At 34.9% G+C, this 13,256-nt stretch overlaps 1 protein-coding gene across 6 annotated transcripts in view; it reads left to right on the top strand.

Moving 5' to 3' along the window:
- The window catches only part of dscama (Down syndrome cell adhesion molecule a), a 304,891-nt gene that overhangs the window by 145,379 nt on the left and 146,256 nt on the right, over window positions 1–13,256 (top strand). The window contains exon 1 of one of the 6 annotated variants that reach the window (XM_062048356.1): window positions 9,715–9,794. The exons of the other annotated variants lie outside the window; for them this stretch is intronic. The gene's annotated coding sequence lies outside the window, so the exon portion shown is untranslated. Of the gene's footprint in view, window positions 1–9,714; window positions 9,795–13,256 lie in introns of those variants that run through there. 6 annotated transcript variants of the gene reach the window in all.

Below are 13,256 nucleotides of genomic sequence, written 5' to 3'. Positions count from 1 at the left end.
CGCTCGAGTGCAGACATGTTATGGCTTTTAACGAGCTCTCTTAATCAGCGTGTAACTCCAGTCTATGAAGTAGAATGCGTCATCTTGCTTTAATGTGATTTCATGTGATATTATTATTAATATCTGTGGCCGCCTGAAGCCTTTTAGGTCCAAACGTACTGAAGTGTGACATTTGTGTCAAGCCACTCATTGTGTGCACAACACCTATCGGTCTTCTAATCTTCAAACACTAATCACATCTTACACTGCATCACTTCCTCTTAACGCTGGGGCCTCAAATACATTCATCAAAGTGTTATCATTCCTTAAATACTAATGATAATATTGCCATATTTGGTCACAATAATCATTCTTTAAGACATATTTATTATATATCAGCCAGGAGACTTAGTTAGTTTTAAAGATGTCATTGACTCTAGTAACCTTTGAAATAATAACTAAATGGAATACTTTCATACCAATAGATGAGGATATACAAACCATGTTTCTTTGTGCAAATACAATATAGAAAATGACTTCAATGGGATTTTTTGGGATAGTAAAGTGGAATTTTGGGAACATTTTTATTTTTAGTTTGAATGTTTTGATGTGTAAAAAATACTTTTTCAGGCCCCACATGTGTAATAATGTGAAGACTGGGATTTTTGGGGGGATATAAAAAAACTGTTGCCTTGAATCTTATAATGATGAAATGTTTTGAATGGGATGAGGAATTTGGAAAAATGACTTCAATGAGAATTTTTAGGCCGGAAATGTGGAATGATGGGGAAATTGGTTATTTTTGGGGTATCTTAAATATTTTGATGTGTATATGTTTTGAATGGTTTGGGAAATTTGGAAAAATGACTTCAATTTGAATGTTTAGGCCAATAAATGGAAATATGGGAATATTGGTAATTTTTTTGACTTTCTTTTGATAACGAAATGATTGAGTTGAGAAATGTGGGAACATAACATAAGAATGATTTGCTACAGAAAACATAGAGTGACATGAACATGTTGAATTTTTTTGGACTGTGGAAAATTGTTTGCTTGAATGTTTTGATTTTGGAATGCTTTGAGCAAGTTGAGAAATGTGGAATCATGGGAATACTTAGAAATTGATGTGGAAAAATGTTAGCTTAAATGTTTCATTTTGGAATGTCTTAAATGGATTGCAACATGTGAAAATAAATACATTAATAGTAGGGGTGTGGGGAAAAATCGATTCGAATTCGAATCGCGATTCTCACGTTGTGCGATTCAGAATCGATTCTCATTTTTAAGAAATCGATTTTTATTTTTATTTTATTATTACATTTTTATTTTTTATTTTTATTTTTTAAGTAATCAATCCAACAAAACAATACACAGCAATACCATAACAATGCAATCCAATTCCAAAACCAAACCCGACCCAACAACACTCAGAACTGCAATTAACAGAGCAATTGAGAGGAGACACAAACACGACACAGAACAAACCAAAAGTAGTGAAACAAAAATGAATATTATCAACATCAGTATCAATATTAGTTACAATTTCAACATAGCAGTGATTAAAAATCCCTCATTGGCATTATCATTAGATTTTTATAAAAAAAAGAACAATAGTGTCACAGTTGCTTACACTTGCATCGCATCTCATAAGCTTGACAACACACTGTGTCCAATATTTTCACAAAGATAAAATATGTCATATTTTTGGTTCATTTAATAGTTAAAACAAATTTACATTATTGCAATCAGTTGATAAAACATTGTCCTTTACAATTATAAAAGCTTTTTACAAAAATCTGCTACTCTGCTTGCATGTCAGCAAACTGGGGTAGATCCTGCTGAAATATTTTGTATTGAATGAATAGAGAATCGTTTTGAATCGGGAAAAAAAATTGTTTTTGAATCGAGAATCGTGTTGAATTAAAAAAAAAATCGATTTTGAATCGAATCGTGACCCCAAGAATCGATATTGAATCGAATCGTGGGACACCCAAAGATTCACAGCCCTAATTAATAGTGTTTGTTACATTCTTAGCATACATTGTTCGATGTTGGAATGTTTTGGATAGGTTTAAAAATATGGCAAAATGACTTAAAATGGGATTTATGGATGATAGAATGTGGGATTGTGAGAAATTTAGGAGTTTAGGAATTTGGAACATTGTTAGCTTGATTGTTTTTAATGTTTAAACTGAGTTGAGAAATATGAAAATGACTTTAGGCCTGCATTATGGAAATGTGGAGATTTGTTAGCTTGTATGTTTTGAATTATGTCAATACATTCATGTTATAATGGTATGGTTTGAATAAGTCATTTTTTCTTAGATAGTGGGGCGTGGGCGGGGGGGTTACGATTCCATGGGGGCAAATGTGACCCCAGGGAACATGCTTTATGAGTAGAAACACTCTTTGAAAAGCTGTGCACTACAACGTGTACTCATTGTAGCTATTAATCCTGACATTCTCATTTTGTTACATTTTAAATATTGTGTTCCTGTGTTAATGTTGCTGATTAATTTGAATGTATTATTTATAATTTGATTTTTCAGTATCAAATGGTTCAAGTTGGTTAAAAATATTGTGAAGTTTAAATAAGAAGTATTTTTGTTTTTGAATTCCAGGCAAATCGATGCATGTTAAATATTTTGTGAAACAGACTAAAAAACAATGTTAACAAAGTAATTTATTAATAAGTTGATCTATATTTCTTTTTTTTTGTTTTCTTTAATGTTAATAGATATACAATGTTATGCAAAGGTGTACTTATATACATTTTTTATAGACACATGATACTATTTATTGAGATTGTGGTGGTGGTGCCAAATATATATATTTTTTCCTGGGGGATGGGGCAGAAAATAATTTAGAAGTGCTGGAATAAGTTGATAATTGTGAACATTTGTGAGAATGTGGAACTTTAAGGATTCTCAACAGCATAGAGAATATTTGTGTACAAAATGTGAACTTTTTGGATAAAAAGTGTAACATTTTGAGATGCAGAAAAAAGATGTCCTGTAAATATAACGAATGTACCACACTTTGGAAGATCCTGATGCAGTTTAAACCTTTTTTTAATGATATTTGGGGGTTTTTGTCCACCTCGTGCCTAACATGTTAAAGTTTTGATTTAAAAAAAAAAAAAAAAAAAGTTCAGGCCACTAAAAATTCAATTCAGAGACTGAAATTAAATGTTACATTTTTTTAATTTATTTTTTTAATGTACGGTATCATCATGAGAAGACGTGGCTAAGTGGTATCATTCAGCACCATGGATAGCTCCTCTGTCATTTTGACGCTTCTCTTCTATTCTAGAATTTGGCCGGGATATTAATGTGAATCCATTTAATATCTCATTTATACACTTGTCTGGTGTGTTGCAATATGATAACAATAGTAGTAGTAGGCATAATAATAGTAATAACTAGAGAAGGCAATTTGTGTAGAAATGTGACATTTTCAGTATTTACAGAAAAAGTAGACTTGTCTGGGATGTTTAAAAACATAGCCTGAATATTTTGAATGAGTTAAATGTTTTAAGTTGGAATGGTTTAAACTCTGTTGAGGAATGTGGAAGTAGTAAGAATTTTTAAACATCAACAATATTTTTTTGTTATGGGGATGTATAATTTCTGGAAAACTGGGAATGTTGGAGATGTGTACAATTGTTAGCTTGACTTTTTTGGTGCTGGAATGATCTAAATAGGTTAAGATGTGCAATAATTTCAATGGGAATTGTTGGGCCAGAAATGGGTAATTCTGGTGAACAATGAATTTTAGCGTCCAAAGGACCTAACTATTGGTTAGAACAGGAAATGTTCCAAAATAATAACAATAATACAAATAATTATTTTGGTTCAGAAATACATAACTATTATAATTGAGTAAGTGATGGTCACACAATTGTAATAAGAATAATTATCGTCATAATCATGATATAAAAATGCACATTTTAAAATATTTACATTGGATAATAAGTCAATGAACCTTCTCGTCTCCAGGGAACATGTGCGTCTCCTGATAGAGAATCAGGAACAAGTGTGTCTCCTGATTGTCAATCAGGAACAGGTGTGTCCCTTGAGTGACAACGAGGGATACGTGTATATCCTGAGGAAAAGGTGTAGCCTGATTGACAGCCAGGGACAGGTGTGTCTCTTGATAGTCAGTCACGGACATGTGTGTCTCCTGATTGACAACCAGGTACAGTTGTGTCTACTAACAGTCAAATAGGGACTGTGTTAATTTTGACAGCTGTTTTTAATTGAGTTTTAGTTTTAGTCTTTTGATGAAAATGTATTTCAGTTTCAGTCATATTTTAGTCATCTAAATTAATTTAGTTTTAGTCCAGTTTTAGTCAAGAAAATTCCTCAACATTTTAGTCGACTAAAATTACAGTACATTTTTTTGACTAAAATATGTGTTGGCCCTGTGATGAGGTGGCGACTTGTCCAGGGTGTACACCGCCTTCCGCCCATGTGCAGCTGAGATAGGCTCCAGCACCCCCCGCGACCCCAAAAGGGACAAGCGGTAGAAAATAGATGGATGGATATAGTATAGCGGACAACGCATCTTTGAAGTTGTCTTGAAAGCACTTTTATTATTTTTTTCAGAGCATTTCTAAAACTAAATTCACAACAAGACCTGCACACAATGAATATTTCAAGTCGTACATTTCACACTAAACCTTATTGTGTGTTATTGTTTTAGCTGACATTTTGCATATTTTTCAATAACTCAATTGAATAATACGTGACTAAAATGGTAACATAAATAAACAATATTTTCTACTTTTTTTAATAGTAACAGTAATTCAGTACAGTATGAGTAATTTGGAAATATTAGATAAGGCCTACTTACTGTTGCATCGACGCCTGCAGAAGACACTTCAAGTTGGTTGTATTTTTACCAGAGAAATTGGAGCCACAGGGTTTACAACGTGTCTTGTTGTCTCCCTTGCAAAGGTAAAACGTCTCCAAATGTCTTTTTCTTCCAGGGGTAGAAGACATATTGTAATGATGTGTGTAATAATACAGTAGGGATGTAACGATATGAGAATTTCATATCACGGTTATTGTGACCAAAATGATCACGGTTATCATTATTAATGTCTAATATGCCCAAAAAGCTTTTTTAAACATAACTAATATAAATAGACACACTGTTAGGAAAAACACTATTTTGCATTTCTTGTGTTTATGTTTCACTGAATTGTTTTAGTCTTAGTGTTGTATCTGTTTTAATAGCTAATCTTTTATTGCTGTACTGTAAATATTTGTTTGTACTGTAGCACTTAATTTAAATGAAAAGTGCATAACAAATACAATATATTCTAATTACAGTATGTGTCACTCCTGGCGGGCGTTGTGTCTGTCCTACTCTGTTCAGTGGTACGTGAACACGCCATAAAAACACCTCGTCTGTTTTCCTCTGAGGAAAGATCGATTATCAGAATTCCGTGCTAAGAGAACACTGCTTGTAGGTTCAACGTGCACAACTAAATAGCTTAGTTGCTCAGACAGTAATGTGTTTATAGAAGTTTAGGTTTGGGTATGTGTTTTTTTAACAGGGAAAAACGTGTTGTCGCCGTCATCATTATTACTGTTTATCATTACATCCCTACAATACAGTCTTGTTTCCCGGTAAAAATCTAAACACTGTGTCTTTGTAGTTCTAGTTTTGATTGGATCCCCGCTGTGATTTAGCCCCACCCATCTCCTACAAGCTACTTTCCTTGAATAGGTTCCTAATTTGCCCCACCGACCTAAAGAAAATATTAAATATGATTCGATTTTCTCTCTGTCAATTATTTTTCTCTAGCTTTTATTCATCGACTTAATTGTCTATTAATTTCGTCATTGTTTTCGTAAACATGCATTTGTTTTGACTCGTTATCGTCCTATTTTATTCAGGTGAAAATAGCTTGTTGGCGATAGCTAAAATGAACATTTTTAGTCTACAAATTTAACACTGCTTGGCGCTCCACTGCAAAAACATCTTCCATAGATAGTACTTTAAAAAAAACAGCCCAGTCCCAAAATTGTACTGCAAAAATTACATTTGGTACAGTTATTTCAATATACAGTAATTTATGGTAAAAACAACAACCATATATTTTACGGTAAAAAATAAATAAAAATAAAGACATAAGCTCAGTTGCCAGAATTTCAATGTAAAAATAAAAGCGGCAGTGTTTTTAAATTTACAGCACTTCACTGTAAAAAAATAAAAAAGGTTTATGGTGAAAAAACATGGCAGCTCAGTCACCAGAATTAGATTCTGTTTTTTAAAATAACAGTAAAATATAGTAATTTGGTGTAAAAAATTAAAAATAAAAAAACCTGTGAATTTTTCTGTAAAATTTACAGATGTATTTTTTTTACAGTGTGGTACCATCAATAAATGCCTAGAAAACGGATATAACTGAACATTTATTTAAGAATCACAAATCTGACGATGGCCTTCTCTTTAAGCAGTTTGTTTATAAGAAATATCCGAAAGAAAAGTGAAATTATTGATTTGCAGGAATCAAATAATTCCAATATCAACATCATGTTCTCATCTGTTAAATAGCCATATTTGCTTCTCACTCATCCGCGGTTCCTCTGCCGTCCTTCCCAGCATGGCTCCTGAATATTTAATAAGCCTGAATTACTGAGGCCCTCAACTATAATGATGGGAAAATCAGACAATTAAAGCGAAAGGGCTCCAGTTTTAAGTCTCACCTCCCCCAGAGGAGCCAGAGATTATTTAAAGTGGCACACTGTTTGATTATCTAATCCTCCTCTTGGCCCCTCTGCTTCACTCACACAGCAGCGCTGCCTGCTCCACTTGCCAGCGCAAATTACCATGAAACACAAATGAGCACTGTATCTACGTCCGTTTTCCATAATCACCACAGTGATGCAAGTCGGAACAAGTCTTTTCCACTCAGGCTCTGAAGGCGTGGTTTAGGAAAGGTGTGTTGTTTGGAGAAAAAAAAATAGCAGGTTTTTGTTCCAATTTAGGGTCTTTCTGTAGGTATTTGCGTACGCTAATAAAAAAATGTATTTTACGGTTTGAAAAAAAACCAAATGGCTGCTGCGTAGCCAGAATTTTGCAGTAAAATTTACGATGGTTTTTACTCTGAATTACTGTGAATTAAACAAAAGGACCACTCTTATTTTTATGGTATAATTCTGGCGACTGAGCTGCCAGTTTTATTACTGTAAAAGCTGTGGTAGTTGTTTTTACAGTGAAGTGAATATATTTATATAGCAATTTTCTCTAGTGACTCAAAGCCCTTTTACATAGTGAAACCCAATATTTAAATTACATTTAAACCAGTGTGGGTGGCACTGGGAGCAGGTGGGTAAAGTGTCTTGCTCAAGGACACAACAGCAGTGACTAGGATGGCGGAAGCGGGGATCGAACCTGGAACCCTCAAGTTGCTGGCACGGCCACTATACCAACAAATTTTTTGATCGTCACTGGTAATCTTTTTTTTTTTCATCTATTAGACTAGACTTAGACTTAAAAAAACTGTAATTATCCACAAGGGAAATTGTTCAACACAGTAGCTCAGTTACAATGATGGAAAGTGTAAGGATGGAAAGGACAATGTAGGTATAAATAGACTAATTTAGCGATAAAAAAATCTAACATATACGAATAAATACATAATGTGTGTACGGAATAATATATATACAGATATATTCTATTATGTCTATAACAAATATACAATATATAACAATGACCATATACAACATTACAGTATATACAGTATATGTGACAGCAGCAGCATAAAATAGAGAGTAGATCCAGCAAGAAATAGAAAATAGACATTAAAAACAAAGATAAGTAGCTAACATGTCAGGTGTCAGATAGTAGGCAGATGTCATATTAATTGATAATTGTAATTATCTGGTAGAATCTAAATAAACCTAAAAAACAAATTTTAATGTAAATAATGTGATGCTAATATATGTCAAATATGTGTGGTCTTATGTTTTATTGTTCGTGGTAAATATATTCCTTATTCAAAGTTAATTTTTTTGAACAAAATATCATATGTTCATTGAAATATCGACGTCCCACTGGGGTGAGTTTTTCCTTGCCCGTATGTGGGCTCTGTACCGAGGATGTCGTTGTGGCTTGTGCAGCCCTTTGAGACACTTGTGATTTAGGGCTACATAAATAAACATTGATTGATTGATTGAAATAGTGACATTTATTGAGTTTCTTATTAGAATGTGTGCTAGTTTGACGGATCAGGCTTTCTGTACCAATTTTAAGGCTAACAGATATTGTTCTAGCTTATTCATTAATATGAAGTGATTGAATAAATGTAGAAAGAACAGTTTAATTGTAATATTTGACACTCTACATAAGTATTAAAATTGTCATAAGGCTTTAAAATGGGCTTTAATGGCCAAAAATAAGCTTATGGAAATGAGCTAGCTTACCTGGGTACCCACATGGCAACCTCTCCAAAGTGTTTGTATAGCTTGTTTTATATGAATTGATTGAAGACATACTATAATTTAATTGTAATATTTGACACCCTATTCAAGCTTTAAAATCAATAGATATCAAATATCAAAGGTTTTTTTTGCCGAAAAATACGCTGTTGGAAATGAGCAAGTACCTGATACAACATCCTGGGATAGACACCACTGTCACAACCACTCCAAAATGTTTCTTATGCCTCACTTAGGGACTTCAATGCCATGTATGACATGTTTTATCACATTTAAAATGTTTTATATAGGTTAAAAAAAAACAATCTGGTTGAAACTGAATTTAATTCAGTGCTCTTCATTTTGCCACAGTTGAATTTGTTTTACAGCATATTTTTTCAAACTTAAAAAAAAAAAAAAAATTGGTTTGCCACGTCGCAAAAAACCTGTTCTGTGCAGTTTTGGCAAGGATTTGAAATGTTGTCAGCCTGACTTATTACACGGACAAAGTCAAGCATTGTGATGAATTCTTTAATGCGTGCCACACACACACGCACACACACACACAAACACACACATATACAAAATAGGCCAATGAATATTCATGATGATACAGCTGAGGCTCAACACTGGTTCATTTATTGTTGGCCAAAGAGAGGCCAATGATCACGTTGTAAACACACAACCATTAGCCTTTAATAGCGGGACTCCCTCATTGACTAATTACACTCACACAGACGGTGTAGTATCAAGGTTATGAAAGACCTATCAGTAGCAAGCAATTAGAATTAGATTTGATAACTTTTAACATTTTCAAATAGCTCAAGTTTGCATTTAAAACCTCATAAAGCCTAGAAAAACAGGCACTGCAGAATAAAACCCTCCCCCCCCCCCCCCCCGCCCCCCAAGTTAAAAAATATATATTTAGTATTTTTTTCATTATAATTGTATATATACCACCCGGGCCCCGGCCAAATTTTTTTTAACCCAATATTTTTCTTGCAATATATTATTTTGGAATAAAAAAAAGAAAATATTTTTAAAAACAATTTTTTATTTTAAAAAAACGAATCGATTTAGAAACGTAATAAATAAGAATCACGGTTTCATATGTAAATTTATTTTTTCTTGTTGCACCAATCCTAGTTAGTAAGTTAGTTAAAGTTCCTGGCAGATATTTGGTGCAGTGGAGGCAATGGAGGCAATCAGCCTGTGGCATTGCTGAGGTGTTATGGATGCCCAGGATGCTTCAATAGCGGCCTTTAGCTTATTTGCATTATTGGGTCTGGTGTCTTTTAGCTTCTTCTTCACAATACCCCACAAATTCTCTATGGGGTTCAGGTCAGGGGAGTTGACAGGCCAATCGAGGACAGTAATGCCATGGTCAGTACACCAGTTACTGGCACTGCTGGATCATGCTGGAAAAATGAAATCATCATCTCCATAGAGCTTTTATACAGATTGTGCACTTTATTTAATTCAGGGGTGTAAAACTCATTTCAGATCGGGGGCCACATGGAAAAAAATCTGCTCCCAAGTGGGCCGGACTGGTAAAATCACGGCACGATAACTTAAAAATAAAGACAACTTCAGATTGTTTTCTTTGTTTAAGAATACAACAAACACATTCTGAAAATGTACAAATCATAATGTTGTTGTTGTTTTTTTATACTTACATGTTGCGGTTAATAATATTCTATCTTTATTTGTCGTTATTTGTACTTTCTGAAAAAGTATGTGATAATGTTCATCACTCAACTCATTGGTGTTAATTTTCAATCCATCAAGATAAAAAAATAATATCAAAATAAAATTACAGGATGTTATTTATGTAGTTTACTCATTTTCCTCGACTGGTGCACTAACACCATGTGGTTTATTTTTTTTACATAATCTACAAAAATACAAAGAATTGCTATTGCGACATCTAGAGGACACATTTAGAACAGCAGTTTCTTTCATTCAAACATTTCAGCTCATTTTTATAATTAGCAAACTCATCCCACGGGCCGGATAAAACCTGTTCGCAGGCCTGATCCGGCCCTCGGGCCTTACGTTTGACACCCCTGATTTAATTTTAACATTCACCGATATAACTCTTTGTGGTTTAAATCATCTTCTGCTTTTTTTTTTTTCAAAATTCGGTTCAGTTGAGCAGACATTCTTCTGTTTACGTGGATGTATATAGCATGTGTGTGTTGATAGTTACTATAGCAACACAAACACAACTCAGCTGCCTCTTTTAATAGGAGTTCTGCTGGTTTTAAGTGGTTGACACACGAGTTCACAGCTTGTTGAAAATGTCTGTATTCGGTTTTAAGTCTTTGTCTGGTCAAAAAAAAAAAAAGTGCTCACGCAGCAGTCCCCCAAGGCTGTCCAGATAGTGAAAAGATATTCTGCCATTGTGTTGTCGAACGCCGCTCATGATTAAATTGCCTATAACGAGGTAGAGCTTTGTCTTGACTGGAACATTCTGCTGCACTTTTAATACAGAAAAATATTAATAGAAAGAACTGCTGACGCTGCGCTTCGATCTCACTGAACTCCACTTTGCACTAGCAGATGTCCCTCATTTTTTAAGTGTACTTGATGTGACGGCTAGGTTTTGGACCCTATACTAGACACAAAGGTAAGACAATGTTCAAACAGCTCTTTTGAAAGATACACGAAACTCAGAAAAATGTAAGAAATGCCAAATATAAAATGCCAACAAAAAGAACGGAACAATTATTCGCATACACTCATTTTTTGTTGAAGCTCACAATGAATACATTTGGACCAGCAGTCTGCCCTCACATGATGTATCTTGTCATTACAACACAATAGAGTCGCTGGCATTGTATCTCTGCTTCTTAACACACCTGGTCTGCCAGAGAATAAGAAGACGTAGCAGGATGGGTCGCTGTTGCCAATTTAGCGACTTTTTAGACTGCTTTTACTTTTGGAGACATGACTCTCCCAAAGCATCTATAGAATTAAAATATAAATTAAAAAACTACATTCCTAGTTTTCCCGAAATGTAAATTGAATGTATATTTGATTTAATTCGTCATTTGCATTGTTTTCTGCATGTAAAACTTGGGAATGTTCTAATCAGGGTTTTATGCTGCCAATTCGGATACCAATCATCGATGAGTGCGATCAGCCGATACCTGTGTCTGGGGTATTATTCCCCGACTTGGTAAAGAATAACAAAAACTGATACTACCCTTGGTGTAGTATCACTGTAGTATCAATTTATGGATCGATCCGCCCTCCTCTTAAAGGGGAACTGCACTGTATAATAACCAAGCTGTCATTGTTTTTGTAAGAGCAAACACTGAGGAACTGTTTTTCTATTGTAGTAACACATCGGAGTGCTTCGGTATTAGCCGTAAAAGCTAACTACGGCAAGAGATAAGCTAACTGCTTCTCCAACAACACAAAATATGTTTGCGTTTGTAAGGCACAACACTGCGACACGACACCAAACTGTACTGACTGAAAAACAGAAGGGATTACCAAGGTACATTCATAGTTACAGCTGTGGCGGGCCGTGCGTTTCTCACCTAGGCCTTCAGAGATGTCCTACTTAGTCCGACTTCACCTCTCAAAATACTGTTATTTATGTCACCACATGAACACGGAGATACTGGAGATACTATACAGAAAACCCACTCGCACACTACTGCGCATAGAGCCCCCTCAAGAGTGTACAAAACGGTCTATTTTTCGGCGCATTTAACATTCAATGAATTCAAACAGAAATTAAAACATATCTCACGTGGTACTGTCAAAATTAAAAGAATTGTATAAAACAAATGAAACATGAAAAAATTAAGAAATTCAATATTTGAACTCACAATTTGTAGGACCCATTTGACGCCGTATAAGCCAGTGGTACCGCTCGTAGTTGGTCGTAGTCGGTTGATTCGTGTGAAAGTCACGGGCATTTCACCGCCGGGATAGCTTCCAGTGTCGGCCGACCTCATCGCACAGATGTAGTTTCTCTTAAGTATCCTTCTTGCAAATGGCCTTGCAAATGCCACCTAATCAACATTATTTGTGAGTACCGGTGAGTTTTCTGTGGCTTTCTATGGCTCCGATGCCATTTCCTGTTTTTGTAACTTGTGATTGACAATTGACAATCACAGCGAAAGGCCAGCTCGAAGGTCTTACTGACAACAGCTCGTGATCTGATTGGCTATCGCAATTGTCTATCAACTGTATGTGCCCGTTCACTTACAGTGCACAAACGCCTGGATTGTTGATTCTGAAGGCAACATAAGCTAGCTGAATTCTGATTGGATACAAACTCTAACCTAAAAACAACAGTTCTGGAAAGAGCATAATATGACATGAAAAGAATATGAATACTTTTAGATATTTAGGGAAAGTAAATAAAAACATATTTTTATCTTTAATTATGAACATGATTTCTGGTTATGTTAGGCCAGCAGAGAAGGCCTTGCTGGCCCACCACTGAGTTACAGTAATTGTAGACATGAACAAGAATATGTATGAGAAAGCTGCTGCATGAGAATAGCTTTTAATTTTGTGTCAGATATCTTGCAGGGCTAAAAAGAAGGGCCGTGTCTAAAAGTGTTTCCATTTAACACGGCGGAGGAATGTGGGCCAATGTTAAAGCCCAGTGCCTCAGGGTTGGAGCTTCCCTGTTGTCTCCTCATTTGAATATCATTGAACGTCCATTTGCATCCAGTTTTAATAGTTGTTTACCCAGCCAAGCAGAAGATGACATCTTTATATGTGCTTGACATATGAGGCAGTTAGCCTCGGGCTAGCGCGTGTCTTGTTAATGAGCAGAGGGATTCTGCTGCTGATTAGCGATGGCAATAAAAAAGCGCA

This window comes from Entelurus aequoreus, linkage group LG05 (assembly GCF_033978785.1).
Source record: "Entelurus aequoreus isolate RoL-2023_Sb linkage group LG05, RoL_Eaeq_v1.1, whole genome shotgun sequence".
Lineage (NCBI taxonomy): Eukaryota > Metazoa > Chordata > Actinopteri > Syngnathiformes > Syngnathidae > Entelurus > Entelurus aequoreus.
The sequence above is the reverse complement of the archived record's forward strand: the minus strand, read 5'-3'. Positions and strand labels throughout refer to the sequence as shown.